The following is a 20,000-nucleotide window of genomic DNA, read 5'->3' as shown; positions in this document are numbered from 1 at the left end:
GCATCTTTTAATTTCAAGAACTTTGCTTACTGGTGTTCTAACTTGGCTGCTATGAGAATGACTGATCTGAAGAATGCAAACAACCATTAGTTACAGAACCAGAGGGGCTAGTTACATTTTCAGTATTTTGCTCTTTTTTATTTTTTCCTTTTCTAACTCCACAGAGATTAAAAAATAGAACATTGCAAATATCTTAGAAGACACTCCCCCTTCATCTCCACTTTCTGTGTGCTGAATCTCTTTGATCACATTTCCTTTGCCCAACTAGGTAGCCACTGTCTTATGTTTTGTGGAATTCACTTCCTTGTTTTTCTTTATATTTTTATTATTTTTGTGTACATCTCTAAATAATACAATTTAGTTTTAATTTTATGAAATTCATGAGGATGAACTCATCATCAGAGAAATGCAAATCAAAACCACAATGAGGTACCATTACACGCCAGTCAGGATGGCTGCTATCCAAAAGTCTACAAGCAATAAATGCTGGAGAGGGTGTGGAGAAAAGGGAACCCTCTTACACTGTTGGTGGGAATGCAAACTAGTACAGCCACTATGGAAAACAGTGTGGAGATTTCTTAAAAAACTGGAAATAGAACTGCCATATGACCCAGCAATACCACTTCTGGGCATACACACTGAGGAATCCAGATCTGAAAGAGACACGTGCACCCCAATGTTCATCGCAGCACTGTTTATAATAGCCAGGACATGGAAGCAACCCAGATGCCCATCAGCAGATGAATGGATAAGGAAGCTGTGGTACATATACACCATGGAATATTACTCAGCCGTTAAAAAGAATTCATTTGAATCAGTTCTAATGAGATGGATGAAACTGGAGCCCATTATACAGAGTGAAGTAAGTCAGAAAGATAAAGAACATTACAGTATACTAACACATATATACGGAATTTAGATAGATGGTGGCGATAACCCTATATGCAAAACAGAAAAAGAGACACAGAAATACAGAACAGACTTTTGAACTCTGGGGGAGAACGTGAGGGTGGGATGTTTTGAAAGAACAGCATGTATATTGTCTATGGTGAAACGGACCACCAGCCCAGGTGGGATACATGAGTCAGGTGCTCGGGCCTGGTGCACTGGGAGGACCCTGGGGAGTCGGGTGGGGAGGGAGGTGGGAGGGGGGATCGGGATGGGGAATACATGTAACTATATGGCTGATTCATGTCAATGTATGACAAAACCCACTGAAATGTTGTAAAGTGATTGGCCTCCAACTAATAAAATAATATTAAAAAAAAAAAAAAAAAAAAAAAAAAAAAAGAAATTCATGAGGATGAAATACCACTGTGCATATTATTTGGGGACTTGTTTCTTTTACTTATTATTAGGTTTCTGAGATTCATCTGTATGGGTGCATGTTTCATTGCAACTTGGTACTCCTTTGTTCGAATTACTGATATTAATAGACATTTGGACTTTTCCAGTTTGTGCTTTTCACAAAAGATGGCTGCATAAACACTCTCATACACATGCTCTCATACATTTGTATATGCATTTCTGTTGATAGACACTTAGGAGAGGTCATGTGGAAATCCTGTCTTTAACTTTATTAGATAATGCCAAGTGCTTTTCCAAAATATTTGTATCCATTTACACTTCCACCAATAGTATATGAGAGTTCTCATTGCTCTACATCCTTGCCAACACTTGAGATCACCTATCTTTTAATGTTTTTTGTCAGTGTGGTGCATGTATGTTGGTATCTCATTGTGTGTATATGTTTGTGTTTAATTAATAGACTTTCTTAGAGCAGTTTTAGGTTTATAAAAAATTGAAGAGAAAGTAGAGTTTCCATATACTGTTTCTCTGGCCCCACGTGGTTTCCCCTTTTATTAACATCTTGCATTGATGTGGTATATTCAATACAATTGATGAACCAGTATTGATATGTTATTATTATGACTATGATTACTGGGTCAGGAAGATCCCCTGGAGAAGGAAATGGCAATCCACTCCAGTATTCATGCCTGGAGAATCCTAAGGACAGAGGAGCCTGGCAGGTTACAGTCCAAAGCATTGCAAAGAGCTGAACATGACTGAAGCAATTTACCAAAGTTCACAGCTTACATTAGGGCTCACATTTATCTCGTGTGTTAATTTGTATGTTTCACTGCAGATAATGTTGAGCATCTTTTCACGTATTCATTGGCCATTGGATTTCCATTTGTGTGAATTGTCTATGCAAGTCCGTTTTCTATTCTATTGTCCTTTTAATCATATTGATTAATAGGAATTTCTTTTATATTCTTGATATAAACCCTTTGTGCATTACATATGTTGCAGATAAATTCTGTTTTCTGTCTTGTCTTTTAACTCTTTAATCATATCTTCTGATTTATGAATTTTAATGCAGTTAAATGAATCAGTGTCTTCCCTTCATGCTTAAGGCTCTTTGAGCTCTGTTTTAGCTTTCTTTTCTTACCTCCAACTCATGAAGATATTATATTCCTAAAGTTTAATCATTTTGCCTTTCATATGTTGTTGAATTGATTTTGTAAATGGTGTAAGATCGGGAGCTGTGAGGATTTTTGTTAACTTTGTTGGATATCCAAATGTGGGACATGCTTTTATAGTGTTTTTTCATCACGTATTTCCTCCTGTTTCCTCTGTTATGGGGACACCTATTATTTGAATATTTAATTTTCTGAACCAATGTAATTTTCTTATTCTTTCTCTCTAATATTCTCTATCTGTGTGTTTTTGTCTACTTTCTGGGGGTATTTCTGCAACTTTATCTTCCAATCCTTCCATAAAACCTTTAATTCCAAGAGTCATATTTTAATTCCAAGAGTTCTTTTTTGGTTCTTTTTATAGCCTACCATTTCATGCTTCATTTTTACACTGTTTTTTTTTAAACTTTTTGAAGATATTAACTAAAGTTGTTTTTTTTTTTTAATTCTTTCCTGACCTTTCTTTTTCTTTCATGCCTTCAATTGTCATGGACCTTGTTTCCTCTGAGTTGATTTCTCCATCCTGATTCCCTCTATCCTAGCTTTTATAGTAGAGACTTTTCATTCGTTATCTGTCATCTGTGGTTGTCTATTCATTTAAGAATGAGGTGCTAAAAAGCTGATTGGATGGAAGAATTGGTGAATTGGCAAGCCACATAGTGAAGAGGGGCTCTGAATCCAGCAGTTTTGTTGGATGTAGTTCCTGCATCTCCCAAGTTAGTACCTTTGCTCTCAGTGTGGTTGGTCAGTTTCTCCAAAGACATATCTCAGTCTTTTGCCCCGATATTAGAAGATTGACTGGTGGTATTCTGGGAGTAAAATGAAGCCCGGGTTTGGGGACAGAGTATTTCACCTTTCAGTATGGTTTTCATTTAACCTGTCTGTGTCATGTTGGGCCTCACCTTCCCCCTACACCCCCAATTGTACCTGCAGTTTCCAATATCATAGTGTGCAGTATTTCCAGAGTAAACACCTTTTTTTTTCTCCAGAGAAGAGGAGACCAATTTTCTCAGGGTGTGAGGGGGAGAACTTTTAAAGTTTTATTGAAGTGTCTGAGTGCATGCTCAGTTGCTCTGTTATGTCTGACTCTTTGCTACCCCATGGGCTGTAGCCCATCAGGCTCCTCTGTCCTTGAGATTTCCCAGGCAGAATACTGGCGTGGATTGCCATTTCCTACTGCAGGGATCGAAGAATATAGTTGATTTACAATGTTATATTAAAATTTCTGCTGCGTTGCCAAGTGATTCAGTTATATATACATATATAATACACACATATATATATATTCTTTTTCATATTCTTTTCCTTTATGATGTGTCACAAGATACTGAGTATAGTTCCCTGTGCTATACAATAGAATCTTGTTGTTTATCCATCCTATTTATAAAATAGTTTGCATTTGCTAATCTCAAACTCCCAATCTATCCCTCTCCTAACCCTCTCCACCTTGACAGCCACGAGTCTGTTCTCTATGTCTGTGAGTCTGTTTCTCTTCTGTAGATAGCTTTATTTCTGCATTTTAGATTCCACATATAAGTGATGTCTTATGGTATTTGTCTTTGTCTGACTTACATCAGTTATAATAGTCTCTAGGTCCATCCATGTTGTTGCAAATGACCCTGATTCTGGGGTGGGTGGGGAGGAGGAGAACTTTTAAAGACTTTCTGTCTATCCTATTTTTAACCACACTTGCTGCCTCTAAGAAGTCCTCTGTTGCTCCTTTTCTGACTCTTTCTGTGATTCTACAATTGGTTTACTCCTTATTGTATTCCTTCCCTGCTGGCTTAGGTTTCAGCATTCTCTGGCTAAGTCCTATACCATCTGTTCATTTATTCCCCAGCTTCCAGTGTTTGGTTCACATTTCTTTTCTGCTCTCATCATCTCTCCTGTTCACTTTATCTTTGTGACTTGTTTCTTTCTTTTTTTTTTTATCCCTTTACCGTCAGTGGCATTTTAGGAGAATGCAAAGATAAACATGTATGTTCAATCTATAGTAAATTGGAGTCTGAATGTGGCACAATTTATCCAGCTGATTCCCTGCAAATAGGAACTACTTCCAGTGTGTTTGTAGTCATAAATAGTGCTAATGCACCTTTATCCAAATATACTAGAGCATTTAGGGGAGTCTTACTATATGACAGATTCCTAAATAAATGTAGAAGTACTGGGTCAGAAGTTAAGTTCATTTAAACTTTTGATAGATGCTGTAAAATATCACTCCCAAAAAATTGAACCAACTAATATCCTATCAACAGTGTGAGATAGAACATATGTTTTTGTTAGTGAGCTAGTTATATATGTCCTCTTTGATCCTTGACTGATTGGTTTCTTTGTCAGATTTAAAACATTTACTTTATGTAATAATTCTGGCAGACTTTCATATTATATAATTGAAAAACCTGATCCCAAACATTGCTGTTAACAGTTCTTTAAGAAAAGAAAAAATAGTGTGTGGATGATTGAATTCGTTTGCTAACAGGAATGGAGCCAATATAGTTACTTGGATTTTTTAAATTTCTACTCTATTTCTGTAGCTCTCAATGCTTCAATTTCCCAGGCATCTAGAACTTTTAGCGTTAGAAGAAATGGATTGATTGGTACTAGTCTGTTTTAACAAAATTACTTTAGTGAGAACCCTACTTTTAAAATATCTGCTGTATGTTGTAGACTCATCTGCTGTATGTTACAGGTTCATTCTGAATCTCCTGCTTCTGATGATTGCTGGCTCATCTGATTATCTGAGTGTTTGTTTAAGCCTATAAAACATTGGTAATGCTTCCCTGAAGGCTCAGACAGTAAAGAATCTGCCTGCAGTACGGAAGACCTGGGTTCAGTCCCTGGATTGGGAAGATCCCCTGGAGGAGGGCATGGCAACCCATTCTAGTATTCTTGCCTGGAGAATCCCATGTACAAAGGAGCCTAGTGGGCTACAGTCCATGGCATCACAAAGAGTTGGACAGGACTGAGAGATTAAGGGCAGCACAGTTACACAGTACAATATAACTATATGGTATGGGGAGCCAAGCTGAGGAATTGAAAAGATGAATCTGACAGCTTTGCATTTGTGTCCTGCTTTAGCCACTGCCTGGTCTTGGACAACCACATAAGCTCTGGGCCATATACACATGACAAGAATAACAATACTTCAAAAAACTAATTAGGAGCCTGGGTGCAAATAATGGAAATAAAAGTCAATGTGACTATAAGCAAAAAGCTAATTCATTTATTCCCTGAACAGAGAGCTCCAAGGGTGGGATTTAGTGGTGGCTGATTCAAATGTTTACACGGTTTCAGAAATATGTATTTGTCTTTCTCCTTCTCTTTCCTGGGTTGACTTCATTTTAGGTGGGGTGTCTCTCAGTGGAGACAAAAATGGTCACCAGCAGCTCAATGTATCCATTCTGTGACTTGGAATTCCACGCAAAGAAGGCACTTCTTCCCAGTTGTTCCAGCAAATGCTGCGAGGCTGACTCTTACTGGTCTAGTTTGGTTCATAAGTCTCTGAATGAATCATTGTGCCTCTAACCAGCCATGCCTCTCCAGGAACATGTAGATTCCCAAAGCACATGATCTAAGAATGGGTAAGGTTCCTGATGGAAAACTGGGATGCTGTGGCCTAAGTGATTTGGCCTGGATGCTGGGCAGAAAAACAGAAAAAACAAGAGATGACCATTACTTCCTCTGTTTTCCTCACTAGATCATCTGAGGCTTAAATATAATAATAGTTATGAATAGAAAGTCCATTGCACTGTACAACAAATGTAAGTTATTCTTTTATTTTATGGATGCTCAACCATGACAAAGTAGTACAGACTTACTAAAATAAATTATTTATAGATAATTTTTGCAAATTCATTTAGGCATGGCTGGGTTGTTCCCATTCTTCTACCTAAACTGCTCTTCTCTCTCTGGCCACATAAGATAAAGGATGACTTCAAGAGAAAATCAATAATAACCTTTAGTGGATAATCTATATACATTTATCATCATCTTTATAGAGTCTTATTTAAACTGCCTTGGTCAATGAAGTACTAATGATGATGGATTATTCTATTTGGCTATATTATGGTTATGGTCAATTAAGATATGTGTAGCTTTAAAACATTAAAATTAATTTTTTGTTCTTTTGTAAGTGTGACACCACAAACAGATGAAGCCAGTGGGAGGACATGGATATCATGTTAGCATCAAAGTGTGACAGCATCTTCCAAATATCTTCCCTCTTTGCCTGGGAAACCTATTTTGATACAGTAAGTTCCCACATACAAACGAGTTATGTTCTGAGAGCTCGTTCATAAGTCCAGTTTGTTCGTAAGTCCAACGAAGTTAGAGCAGATTGTATTAACTGGGTACCTAGACTATGTGCTGTGTTTATAATACTTTTTACACAATAATACCGAAAAAACACAAAAAGTAAAGACATTTTTAATCTGACAGCACATAACCTTGAAATGTACAGTAGAACAGCTGGTACACAGGGGCTGGCATCGAGTGAACAGTCAAGAAGAGCTACTGACTGGGGGAGGGAGAAGAGGTGGGAGTTGGTAGAGCTGAAGGACTGTCAGCAATAGGAGACGGAGGGTGAGCTGCAATTCACTCACGCCTAATGTTGAGGGAATGCACGTTTACAACTTTGAAAGTTCGAAACTTGAAGGTTCATAGGTAGGGACTTACTATATTATCTATGAATTGGTCTAAACTTTTCCTATTTCTACTTCAATTGGTTTTGCCTCCGGAGATATTTTGTAAGATTTTGATGAGTCACAGTGATACTCTTGTTGATGTTGAACAGGCCTCCTTTTCGGGTTGTATTGAAACTACACCTCTTTTATTTTCTTTTCCATTTCCCATTTTCTCTCTCTTTTTTTTTTTTTTCCCATTTTCTCTTTAAAACTTGTTCAGTGAAGAATAGCCCACTGCTATCTCTGGATGAAAACGTGAAAGTTTTCTATAACTTTCGGTTCATTCTTAGTCACTTCAAGTCACACCATCTCAATTCAGAAATTAGAATACCTAACCCAGGCAAATGATAAAAATGTAAAATTTGACTTAATGCCGTTTTACCTTCTCCCCAGGCAGCACTGCTATGAAGTTGGCTGTTTGGAAAGGGAGAGGGAGGCATCATCCTTCTTTCTTTTTCGGACTAGTGTTTCTTTTCTCCCAGCTTGTTGTAAAACAAAAGAAATTGAGCTCCTCTAGGGCTTAGTTCAGTTATTGAGGAGATTAGGAGACGAGGGCACAATCTTACTTGGTATGTACGCTCTTTATCCAGGGGATGGTTTCATTTTAATTTAATTTTATTTTTTGCTTGTCCCTCTAGGCACATGCCCGAGGCATGAGGTACTTCCCTGGCTGCTTGTCACCCCCTCAGTTCTTGGATCTCCCGTGGTTATGGACCCTTGCTGTGTATGAGAGAACCACTTCCCCTGCCTAGAGGCCCTCTTGGGCGGGACTGTAAGGGCTTCCCAGGTGGTCCTAGTGATAAAGAACCCACCTGCCAATGCAGGAGATGAAAGGGATGCTAGTTCAATCCCTGAGTCGGGAAGATCCCCTAGAGGAGGACATGGCTACCCATTCCAGTATTTTTGCCTGGAGAATCTCATGGACAGAGGAGCCTGGAGGGCTTGCAAAGAGTCCATGGGCTTGCAAAGAGTCAGACAGAGCTAAGTGACTCAGCAAGCATAGATAATGGCTCCAGGCAGCTTTTTCCACAGCAAAGTCTGTCATGACCTGTGGGAAAGTTTCCTGGATCCCTGGAGTCCTCCTGAAGGAGGGAACGTGCAGTTACTGTTGTCAGAAGGGGGCAACTGTCCTCTGTGCCAGGGTCAGAGTCATTTTCCAGCTTCTCTTCTGGTCCCCTGGGCCTGGAATTTGATCCCCCTCCACTGTGCTTTCAAACTCAGAGTCCCAACTAGGCCCTAGATTCCTTGACACCCTCGTTTTTCTAAGCTTGTTATGCAGGTAGAACTATCCCCCGTAAAGAAATTGTCTAAAAAAAAAAAAACAAAAAAAACACCTATTTATTTTTTGAAGCTGCAACATGGCTTGTAGGATCTTAGTTCCCCAACCAGGCATTGAACCGGGGCCACAGCAGTGAAATCTCTGAGTCCTAACCACTGTACCGTCAGGGATTCCCCAAAACCCTCTTCTTTAATCTTCACTCTTCCAGCCTTTTTGTATTTTCGAAGCTGAGTGAGGAGCCCAAGAGATATGAAATGAGGTTTTTTTGGTGTAAATTCTGAAGATGGTCATCCGGCTTATCACAATATAATTTCACATTAATTTTATCTCATTACCTCAATTGAAACTTTATTTGAGGTATAGTAAAAATAAAATTTTACAGTAAATAAAATTAAAAAACATAGTTATTGTCTCCAGCTACTGGTAAGGCATCCTGAAACCCTTGGGATTTCCTGAGTGATAGGAGTGTACTTTGATATACTAAGTTGTTATTGTTTAGTTGCTAAATTGTGTCTGACTCTTTGCAAGCCATGGACTGTAGTCCACCAGGCTCCTCTGTCTGTTGGATTTCCCAGGCAAGAATACTGGAGAATGAGTTCCATTTCCTTCCCCAAGGGATCTTCCTGACCCAAGGATCGAACCCGCATCTCCTGCACTGGCAGGCTGATTCTTTACCACTGAGCAACCAGGGAAGCTCTTTTAAGCACACCTAAGTTTATGCTAATGAGATACTTTAGGGTGGCAGGGGTGGTGGGGGGTGGGGCTTGACAGCCTCAGGGTGGGGCTGGTCTCCCGAAAGACTCGGTGATTACAGGATTTGAACTTTCAGCCCTACTCACTGATCTCCTGGGAGAGGAAAGAAGTGGGGCTGGAGATTGAGCTCTAGAAAAGTTCTTGAACTAGAGATTCAAAGAGCTTCTAGATTGGTGAATTTGGCATCCACTTGCTGGAAGGGTGGCACACCCTAACTCCACAGACAGAAGCTTCCAACTCAGGACCCTTTCGGACCTCGCCCTATGTGTCTTTCTATCTGGCTGTTCGTCTATATCTTTTATAATAAATCCGTAAAAGTAAGTAGTGTTTTCTTGAGTTCTGTGAGCCATTCTAGCAAATTTTAGAATCTGAAACGGGGTGGTCACCCAGAAATCTAGTTGATCAGCCACAGGTTACAGGTGCCCCAGGACCTGAGACTAGCCTGGGGCAGTCTGGTAGGCTGAGCCCTGTAATTTGTGAGATTCAAACCCATCACTCTTTGATCTATTTCTTTGCTATTGAAGAAACTCCCTACTTTTTAATTCCTTTTCACATGAAGACTCTGCATATCTTGGGACACTTTAGTCATCTGACTCTTCTGAGATTGAAATATTGATTATTTGCAAGTGAACAGAATTATATGCAGCATTATGGATGCTGACGTTTGATACAAGCAAGATTATATTTTTCAGTTTATTCCACTTTCTCCTTGATGATGACCAGCAATTATACTGACTTTTAGGATCATAAAAGGACATTGGACTGATAGCTTTAGGGGTGAGTTAACAATAAGTTTTATACCTTTTTTCAGCATATCTGAAATAACAGGCCTTATTAAATATACACAGATATAAATACATGTAAAATATTGACTCAAAAATATAGTGTGAAATATATATCCAAATGATATTATTCTCTTAAAAGTAGCCTTAGGGATTTTTAAGGTCAAGCTATCATTGTTCATGATATTTTAGAACTTTCATTTTTTGAAGCTACTTAAAACTTTTAATTTATTCTTTGAATATCCTCAGTAATGTCTGGTTTTCAAGAAGGTGAATATAATTTTTGGAAACATCAAAGGTCATTGGGAACAAAGTCTGATTTGCATTATTGATGATCAAATTAAGCAGTACTGTTGGGGTCGAAATACTTTGTGTACAAAATGGTGAGCTGGAATTCCTTATTTAAATGACCTGGATTTGAAAACAATACAAAGAGTAATTTCAAAGGATTTTTCAGAATATAATGCCATTATAAAAATACTCACATTTTTTAGAGATGAGTATTTAAAAGTAAGAAGTACAATCACCCTTTCTTTTCTCTCAAAAGACTCCTTTCGAGAGGCCATACAATAGCTTGTGCCAACAGGGGTGTAAGTTGGCAAAGTGACTTCCCAGTTGCTTTGCTGATGTGTCAGTTCCCATTTCTGACTCTTGTCACATCAAAGCTTCTACGTATCCTAATATTGTGCAGAATAAGTTCAACCAGATCTTGATCTCTCGGGTATAGTTTGTATCTTAGTTCACCATGAGCCCTCAGCATCCTGGTCATCCTTCCTCTGAACTTCTTTTCTTTTTTTAATTTTGTGTGTATATTGTGGCCCTCGGAGTCTCCGCTGTGTCCTGCAGGATCCTTTGTGTGGCACTCAGACTTTCTGGCTGTGACACTCGGGCTCTCTGGTCGTGTCACTTGGGGTCAGAGCGTGTGGGCTCAGTAGTGGGCAGCGCACGGGCTTAGTTGCTCTGTGGCACGTATGATCCTAGTTCCCCTGTTGTAGCCACGTGTTCTGAGAAAGAAACTCACTCAGAAGGACAATGCAGATAGTGGAGTGCAGTTTATTACACTGGCGGGCCCAAGGCAGAGTCCCCTCTTAGCCAAGGACCCTGACCAGTTTTTCAAAACCTTATATACCCTAAATGTATGTGCCCAAACCCACCTCCCCAAATTCCCTGAAAGCAGTCTGAACAAAGGAAAAGAAAGATACAATCAAAATTCACCCGTGATTCATATGCCTTAAGCCTAGGTAGTTAACAGTGGACAATTATCAATAGGCCTGTGGTCATACCCTGATAAGCATAATAGAATTTATGATTCTATTCAGTTACACAGATACTTAGGGTATTCTTTTAGGCAACAGAGGGTCTAGGTACGAGCCCTGGGGCTCTTCCATCCAGGGGGCCTGGTTTTCCAGTTGGTATGTCGTTTCCACAGATACTGGGCATCTAGCTCAAAGTCCACAGTCCGGCCCAAGATGGCGTCCTGCTTTCAAGATGGAGCCTGTTCTGTCTGTTTCCTCCTTCACTGCCTCCTCTTGATGCTCTTAACTCACAGTATGAGCATCATTCACAGGGATATACTGCAGCCTGACTCTCCGACCTCCAATTTGGGAGAATGACATCAACCTTTGGGTTACAAAGTTCATAGTACATTGTAAAATAAAGGGTCCACAAAGCAGAACTATGAAGGCAACTGTAACAATGGTAAATATAGTTTTCCGTCAATCACCCTTCACCCAAGATAGGACTGAAGTCCAAAAAGGAAGATTATCATCAGACATAACTTTAACCTGACTTTTCATGTCATCTAGGGTGGCTGATGTATAGCCAGATAAATCAAGAATATATACACAACGTTCAACTTGAATTATAGCACAGGTCCCTCTTCATACTGAAACTATGGTTAGTCTCAAGATGATACCAGCAAGTCCCTGTAGCAGTAGTTGATTGTAGAGCTTCATCTCTTTTTCTTCTTTAAGATGATCTTGGTTTCCCGGGGATCAGTGGGGTCCTTTGTGTAGTCCACTCGGGTCCTCCAGGTCTGCGTGGTATGCACTCTTCACCCTCGTGTGGTGGATCCGGGGGACGACACTTGCAGCTTTAACTGCAGTAGCGCTGGTTAGAACAACAGTATATGGACCCTTCCAACGTGGGCCCAAGGAGTCGTGTTTCCAGTCCTTGACCACCCCTGATCCCCGGGCACAAATTCGTGAATCTGTTCCCCAAGGGGAAATGGCACCCTTTCTTGTACAAACTTAGTTACCTGATTTATTACCTTACCCAGTTGCTCCATCTGCTGTGAAATCTCATCTTCCCTTACCTGAGGCAAATTTGGTGACACCTGTTTTATTATGGGAGGGGGGCCTCCCATACATTGTTTTGTGTGGAGAATAGCCATGAGGTCATCCTGGGTCTGAGCAGAGCCGTTGGAAACAAGTCTACCCAGGAGCAGGCAGTCTGTAAGATCCACTTGGAGAGTGTCTCTTCAAGTGTCCGGTTGGTTCCTTCCACCATCCCAGAACTCTGGGGCCTGTATGCTGTATGTAATTTCTACTTGATGTTTAAAGTTTTGCTTACTTGTTATACTAAATCAGCCACGAAAGCCGGGCCATTGTCCGATCCAATGCTGGTAGGAAATCCAAATCTGGGAACTATCTCCCTGAGCAGGCACCAAGCTACCTCTGATGCTCTTTCAGTCTGGGTAGGAAAAGCTTCTACCCATCCCGAGAACATACATACTATGACCAGCAGGTAATGGTAGTGTCGGTGAGGTTTCATTTCCATGAAGTCCACTTCCAGGTGTTCAAAGGGCAGTGTGCCTTTTAGCTGAATCCCTGGAGGTTTCTGTCTGTGCTGAGAGGCAGCACTGACCTGTGAGCAGGCAGTGCAGTTCTGAGATTTGTCCTGCCTAGGGAAGAGAGGCAGGGAACCAAGAAATATTTTCAAATTAGCTCTTCCAGTTTATCATGGCCTAGATGCGTCGCTTGATGTGTTTGGCTTACCAGACTGGGTGCCAGCCCCTTCGGTACCAATAATTTGCCACTTGGCAATTCCCACCATCCCTTTTCAGTCTTGATGGCCCCTTCCACTTTGGCTAGTTGGTTTTGGGCTTCAGTGTATTTTGGAGAGTCTAGCGTTAGCTCAGGTAGCTCCGCCAACATGAGAGCTTTAATAGGGGTTTCCCTTGTCACCCCCAAGCCCTCGGCTGCTTGTTTAGCAGTCTTATCTGCCTGTCTTGTCCCTGAGTCCGGGGGGTATCCTCTTTTTGATGTCCTCAGCAGTGTATGACTGCAACCTTTTCTGGTTCCCAGGCAGCATCTAATAGGGTCTTAATTTCTTCCTTATTTTTAATATCTTTTTCACTAGCTGTCAAAGGCCTCTTTCCTTATACAGAGCCCTGTAGTTTGGCAAAAGCATACCAGGAATCTGTGTAAATGTTTGTCTTCTTAACTTTTGACAGCTGGAGGGCCTGGATTAGAGCATATAGTTCGGCCCATTGAGCAGACCAGTGTGATGGCAGAGAGCTAGCCTCAATGATGGCTTCTTCCATGACTACTGCTTATCCCGACAGTCATTGTCCTTGTTTCACCAGGCTGTTGCCATTGGTGTACAGGACCAAATCTGGGCCCGGGATTGGCTGGTCCCTCAAGTCAGGTCTGCTGGCATATTTCCTTGTAATCATATGAGGCCCCACCTTCTCCCACAAGAAAGAGAGCGGCCAGATTCAGGGCCTGACTCAGTAGTAACGTGGGGGTTCTCACATAACAGTCCCTGGTATTGAGTAATCCGGGATGTTGACAGCCATTGATGGGGGTCCCCTCGCAGGAGAGTGTTGACCTCATGTGGGACTCTTACAAACAAATCTTGGCCCAAAGTCAGCTTGGCTGCCTCCCGGCCCAGTAAGGCAACTGCAGCAACTGCCTGTAAGCATCCCAGCCACCCAGTGGCAACACTGTCCAGCTGATTAGAGATAAGTCACTGGTCTGTCCCATGTCCCCATAATCTGGGACAACAATCCCGTAGCCTCCTTGTCCTTTTCATTCACAGAAAGAGTAAACGGCTTAGCAAGGTCTGGCAGGCCCAAGGTGGGTGCTGACGTAATTGTACTGGGTTTGAGTTCTATAACCAGTGGGACTTGTTTTGCAAGCCTACGGGGGTTGTCTTCCGCCCAGACCTCAGGGAATTGTTGAGTTAACTCTCTGTCTTGACTGTTTAGCCCATCCGGTTTTCTTGCCGGGAGATTGTGCAACCTCCATTCATCTTGAGGGGTTACCGAGAGGAAGAGTAAGTAGGTGGTTGAGCCCACTCAAACAGTGTGTCTTTCGTGGGGAGAAATGTCAGTTGTGCCCCCAATTTAGACAGCAAGTCTCTTCCTGACAAAGGTATTGGGCATTCAGGGATGTATAAAAGTTCACGAGTCACTTGGTGTCCCCCCATCTGACACTTTCAGGGTAGGCTAGAGGCACAAAGGCTGCATTTATCACCATCTGAGACCCAGCAGCCTCTGGCTGGGTCTACTGGCGTATAAAGTGTATGGGCCTCGTACAGTCTTTCGCAGAACTCAGAGGGTGATTCGCTTTCCCTTTGAATCACTTCAGAGGGTTTTGCGATACTCATGGCTTTCCGGGCCCCCCTCTTGAGACTTTGTAAAATAGCTACCCAATATCTCTCCAGGTGTCCCCTCCCTTCCTCTGTGTTACAGCCCCAGTTGGGCTCCTCATCGGGGGCCGCTAGTTCTGCCCACGCTGCGGATTTGCAGTCCCCTTGGGTGCCATTTCTGTGAACCATTTTCTGGCCTCAGTTAGGATCCTGTGTCCTTCCTCAGTGCTGAAAAGGGAGACTAGTAGTTGGATTATGTCATTCTATGTAGGGCGGTGGGTTTGAAAAATAGTCTCCACTAGCCTAATCATGGCTCGTGGCTCCCCCGAGTATGGTGCAGCATGTCTCTGCCAGTTTAATACATCCGTAGAGGAAAATGACTGGTAATAATAGGCTGCAGGGGGCTGGTGGTAGTGCCCCATGCGTCCTGACCTGGAGGCTGCTGTAGCTCTCTGAGGGGCATCTGTAGTGGGTTCTTTCCCCCTGTTCCTTGGTGGAGCGCAGCCTCTGTCTCATTGCTGTGTTTTCTCCCCCCTTCTCATCAGTACTCACCGGGAGAGGTGGATACAATCTAGGAGGTCCAGCTGAGGTGGAATTCTGGGGGCGTTAACCAGAGGTCTCCATTGCTGGGATTGGAGCCTGCTGAAACAACAGCTCTACGAGCTCCGGGAGAGCTGGTAGAAGAGCAGCGGCTGCTGCAGGAACTTCACCTGGCCCTGGATCGGGCATTAAGGCAGCCTCCGGTCCTGGTGAAGCAGTGGGAGGCAGGCGCATCACCATCCAGTATGGGGGAGGGGTCAGGTCATCCCCGTCCAAATCCTGTAGAATTTCCTTTTTTATCATCAGTCAGTTTTTGTGCCATTAATATTCTTCCCTTTCCCTTCTGGATGCAGAACCTTGTCCAAGTAGGAGGGTCTTGAGCTAGCCCTAGCCATGAGTCAATATATGGATATTGATCCAGGTGTCCTGGCTCTCCTGTGACTACTGTGTAGACTGCTTCCACTATTTTTAAGTTCACGGTGTTCTCTGGTGGTCATTCTGCTCCCACAGGGGGCCATTCGGCCTCACAGAGTATGTGCAGGCGGTTAGGCTTCATCTTCACCGCATAGTCTCCTCCTAATCCCTTCTTTAAATTTTAAATCATGCACTCCAATATAGTTGGCTTAGATTCACTTCCCCCCATTTTGCTTACCTTCTTGGACCTTCTTCTACTTTTCCTTTTCGTTCTGTCTACGAAGTTCTCAGTACCCTATATACTTCTGATATTTCCACTCAATGACACTTAAATTGCCATTCTGCCTCCTTCCTAATTGGGGTGAGAAGAGCCTTACCTGCCAGATCCCAGAGGGAGAGGGGGGATCAGCGTGTTTTCACCTGCCGGTCAGCACAGCCAAACCAGAACAGCACGTGGTCCAAGACTGTTTCTCCCTTAACTTTTAAAGTCCACTCTGCCTTGGTGGGCTTGATCAAGTGTGGATGAAAATACAGATGGGTTAAATATCCCACGTCTCAGGCCATCTCTGGGAAAATGCCAATTCGTACTTACTTATGTATCCCCCTCCTTCTAGCCTGACAATTCCGAGGGGGTCAAGAATTTCATAGCAGATGGGACACCTCCTTGGGGAGGGCAGAATACGAGCACATAAAGACCAAGTTTCTTCTCCTAACAATCCCCTGGCAATTGCTTGGTAATAATTTTCCCCAAGACGGTGTGAACACCACCTCCTAAATGACCTTCACAAATTTCCTTCCTAAGCCCTAACACGCTCGTCAACCTGTGTACCAAGCAATCGTTGCCACCTCCCTATTCCAGGCTCCTGTGGGTCTGTGCCCCTTCTAATCCCTCCCAGGGGGGTGATCAGGCCCCCTCTTCCACCCTACCAGGTGGGTTCCTCCTCACCTGAGCATTCAGTTCCCCTGCTGCCGTCCACTACCTGCTAACGTGAAAAGTTCAGTCATTGAGAAGCAGAATCCTTCCAGAAGGGTGAGGCGCCTTACCCCCTCTGGAAGATTCGAGCCTCAAGACCTAGGCATAGCCCCAACTGGGACTTGTCTCCTCAAAGTGAGGAGTTTCCCAGCCAATGCATCAAATGTTGTAGCCACGCGTTCCAGGAAACAAACTCACTCAGAAGGACAATGCAGATAATGGAGTGCAGTTTATTACACTGGCGGGCCCAAGGCAGAGTCTCCTCTTAGCCAAGGACCCTAACCAGTTTTTCTGAAAACCTTATATACCCTAAATGTATGTGCCCAAACCCACCTCCCCAAATTCCCTGAAAGCAGTCTGAACAAAGGAAAAGAAAGATATAATCAAAGTTCACCCGTGATTCATATGCCTTAAGCCTAGGTAGTTAACAGTGGACAATTATCAATAGGCCTGTGGTCATACCCCAATAAGTATAATAGAATTTATGATTCTATTTGGTTACACAGATAATTAGGGTATTCTTTTAGGCAACAGAGAATCTAGGTATGAGCCCTGGGACTCTTCCTTCCGGGGCCTGGTTTTCCAGTTGGTGTGTCGTTTCCATAGATACTGGGCATCTAGCTCAAAGTCCACAGTCCGGCCCAAGATGGCTTCCTGCTTTCAGGATGGAGCCTGTTCTGTTTCCTCCTTCACCCCAGCCAGGGATTGAATCCGTATCTCCTGCATTGCAAGGTGGACTCTCAACCACTGGGCCACCAGGAAAGTCCCCCTGCTTCCTTTTCATGAGGGAGGTGGTTCTTTGAAAACCCTCCGAACTGCTCAGAGAAGGAGTATCTTTAGATTTCTGAGGCATCCTTTGGTGAGATTATCGCCGTTGATTTGTTATCACTGCTGCTGTCTCAGTCATAGGCATTGCAGGACCCAACTAATGAAAGCAAGCTTGTTTTCAAAGTCTCACTGAACCCCTCCCACGGCCTGCCAGTTTGGAAGGGATGGCTTTGGCTCTTAAGCCCTTATTAGTGCTTTTTATAGACACAGCATTAATTCAGAAAGGACAGTGAAATTCTGCCTTATAAAATTGTGGTACCATGATGCCAAGCTGCACTGATGCTGAAGTGCAGGTATCCAGATCCCATGCTTTTAAAAAAATTAATTGTTTGGCCACACCAGGTCTTAGTTGCAGCATGTGGAATATTTAACTGTGGCATGTGGGATCTAGTTCCCTACCAGCGACTGAACCTGGGGCCCCTGCCTTGGGAGCATGGAGTCTTAGCCACTGGCCACCAGGGAGGTCCCTCAGATCCCTTTCTGAATGACTATAATTAATATCTGTGACTCTCCTAGCACAGTGCTTGGCCCACAGATAAGTGCTTAAAATGTAGTGTCTGCTCTTGTGATGATGATGTTCACCTATGGAATTAAAATGTTGAGTTGTCTTTTTTTGCTCCACCATCCTGGGCATTTCCTTTAAACACCCAATGCGTCAGCCGGATGTTATTTCCCCTTAGAGGAGCCTTGTTGCCTTTCCCCAGGATGGCCGAGCTCACTCAGAGGAATCTGACCCTTTGTACCGATCCCACCGGGCCCAGGCCTCCTTCCCAGCCAGCTGTCAAAAGGTTCCTGGTGGCCGTCCACCCACCCCTGAAGCACTGCCCATTGGCAGTGAAGGGGTATGCATTTCATTTCATAGTTCCACGTTTCATCCTGAGTGTCTCTTGACCTGCAGGGGTCGATTCAGTACCAGGAAGCCACACACATCTCTTCTGGAACATTGTGTATCCACTGTTTTTGGAGCTAAGACCTTTGACCTGCTGACTACAAAAGCAGCTTTTCCTTGGGGAATCACATTATCCCTGTTAGAAAGCAAGGGAGGAAAAAGAGAAACAAAGCCTTGTGGAGGCCTCTGCTTCAATAACATTCATTTCCTTTTCTCTTTTTGTTTCTAAACTTATTTCTGTTCCATGTCAGTGTCACATAATTGACATGTATATTTCCCTCTTTTGTTTGTTTTTTCTTCCCCAGAAAGATTTAATGATGCTTTTGTGAATCTGGTCTCTTTCCTTGACTGAGGTGAAGGGTAGCCCATTTCCCAGTCTTTGTGGACTTTTTCTTTTTTAATTAAAAGAAAAAAAAAAATTGAGTCATATGGGGCTTTTACCTACTACCTCAGACCCTCCTCAGTACCAAGCAGTGAGAATGCTGTGTCTTCCCCACAGTATAGAAAGAGGAATCAAGAAACTTATTGATTAAAAACTCTTTTGGCTGATTGCCACAAATGCTAGAGATTTCGGCCTCTGCTTTAGTTTATTTCACATATTGGGAAAATCCTGCTTGTTGCTTTTTTTTTTTTTTTCTTTTAACTGAGAGGGCAATGTTTTTACTGAGTAGAGATGGCTTGCCAAGAAAGTATACATTCCCAAACACACTGATATTTTTTTCTTTTATCCATTCAAAGGATGAATTAGGCCTAGGAGATTCACTGATATGCAAGCCTATATTGTGCTACGTGCTAAGTCACTTCCGTCGTGTCTGACTCCTTGAGACCGCATGGACTATAGCCTAACGACGGGCTCCTCTGTCCATGGGATTCTCCAGGCAAGAATACTGGAGTCAGTTGCCATTTCTTTCTCCAAGGGATCTTCCCAAGCCAGGGGTCAAACCTGAGTCTCCTGCGGCTCCTGCATTTCAGGCAGATTCTTTAGCTAGCTCCACCTGGGAAGCCCAAGCCTGTATTGTAGTTGTATGTTTTTTTATTTTTTTTTTTTTTAGTTCTACCACTTTATTGCTACCAACCCATTTCCCTCCACCCTCGTGCACACATGCTCAGTCATGTAACCCCATGGACTGCATCCCGCCAGGCTCCTCTGTCCATGGACTTTTCCAGGCAAGAATACTGGAGTAGGTTGCCATTTCCTTCTCCACAGTTGTATGTTTTTATTTGTTGTTTCAGTCGCTAGGTTGTGTCTGGCTCTTGCGACCTGTGGACTGTAGCCCACCTAGCTCCTCTGTCCTTGGCATTCTCCAGGCAAGAATACTGGAATGGGTTGCTATTTCCTTCTCCAATTACAGTTGTATAGTCTGATGCTTCATTCAAAGCTGTTTCCACTTAATTTCTTTAATTTCCCCAGGATGCACCTGCTGACCTAGTGAGACCACTCTCCTTTCTACATGAAAACACACCATGCTTAATGCTGCTTCTGTGCTTTGACTCATGTTTTTCCTCTCACTTGTTTTGTTCTTCATTTCCCCTGCTGTGTTTCTCCACCTGCCTTCTAAAACTCTGTGCCTTTAAATATACTATTTCTTCTGCCTGAAGTACTCTTTCCACCATCCTGAGTTGCTGTCCCCTGAACCTGTCTCTAGTGTCTTTGGCTGCAGGAAACATCAACTCATTAAACTGGTATAAGGAGATCAGCCCTGGGTGTTCATTGGAGGGAATGATGCTGAAGCTGAAACTCTAATACTTTGGCTACCTCATGTGAGAGTTGACTCATTGGAAAAGAC

General features: G+C 42.8%; 1 protein-coding gene across 7 annotated transcripts in view; it reads left to right on the top strand.

Annotated features, from left to right (window-relative positions):
• Positions 1 to 20,000, top strand: part of SLC16A12 (solute carrier family 16 member 12) — a 101,198-nt gene that overhangs the window by 32,493 nt on the left and 48,705 nt on the right. Inside the window, exon 1 of one of the 7 annotated variants that reach the window (XM_065922871.1) lies at positions 6,649 to 6,730. The exons of the other annotated variants lie outside the window; for them this stretch is intronic. The gene's annotated coding sequence lies outside the window, so the exon portion shown is untranslated. Of the gene's footprint in view, positions 1 to 6,648; positions 6,731 to 20,000 lie in introns of those variants that run through there. 7 annotated transcript variants of the gene reach the window in all.

Source organism: Muntiacus reevesi, chromosome 2 (genome assembly GCF_963930625.1).
Source record: "Muntiacus reevesi chromosome 2, mMunRee1.1, whole genome shotgun sequence".
NCBI classification, from domain to species: domain Eukaryota; kingdom Metazoa; phylum Chordata; class Mammalia; order Artiodactyla; family Cervidae; genus Muntiacus; species Muntiacus reevesi.
Note: the sequence above shows the minus strand (reverse complement) of the source record. Positions and strands in the feature narration are given on the sequence as shown.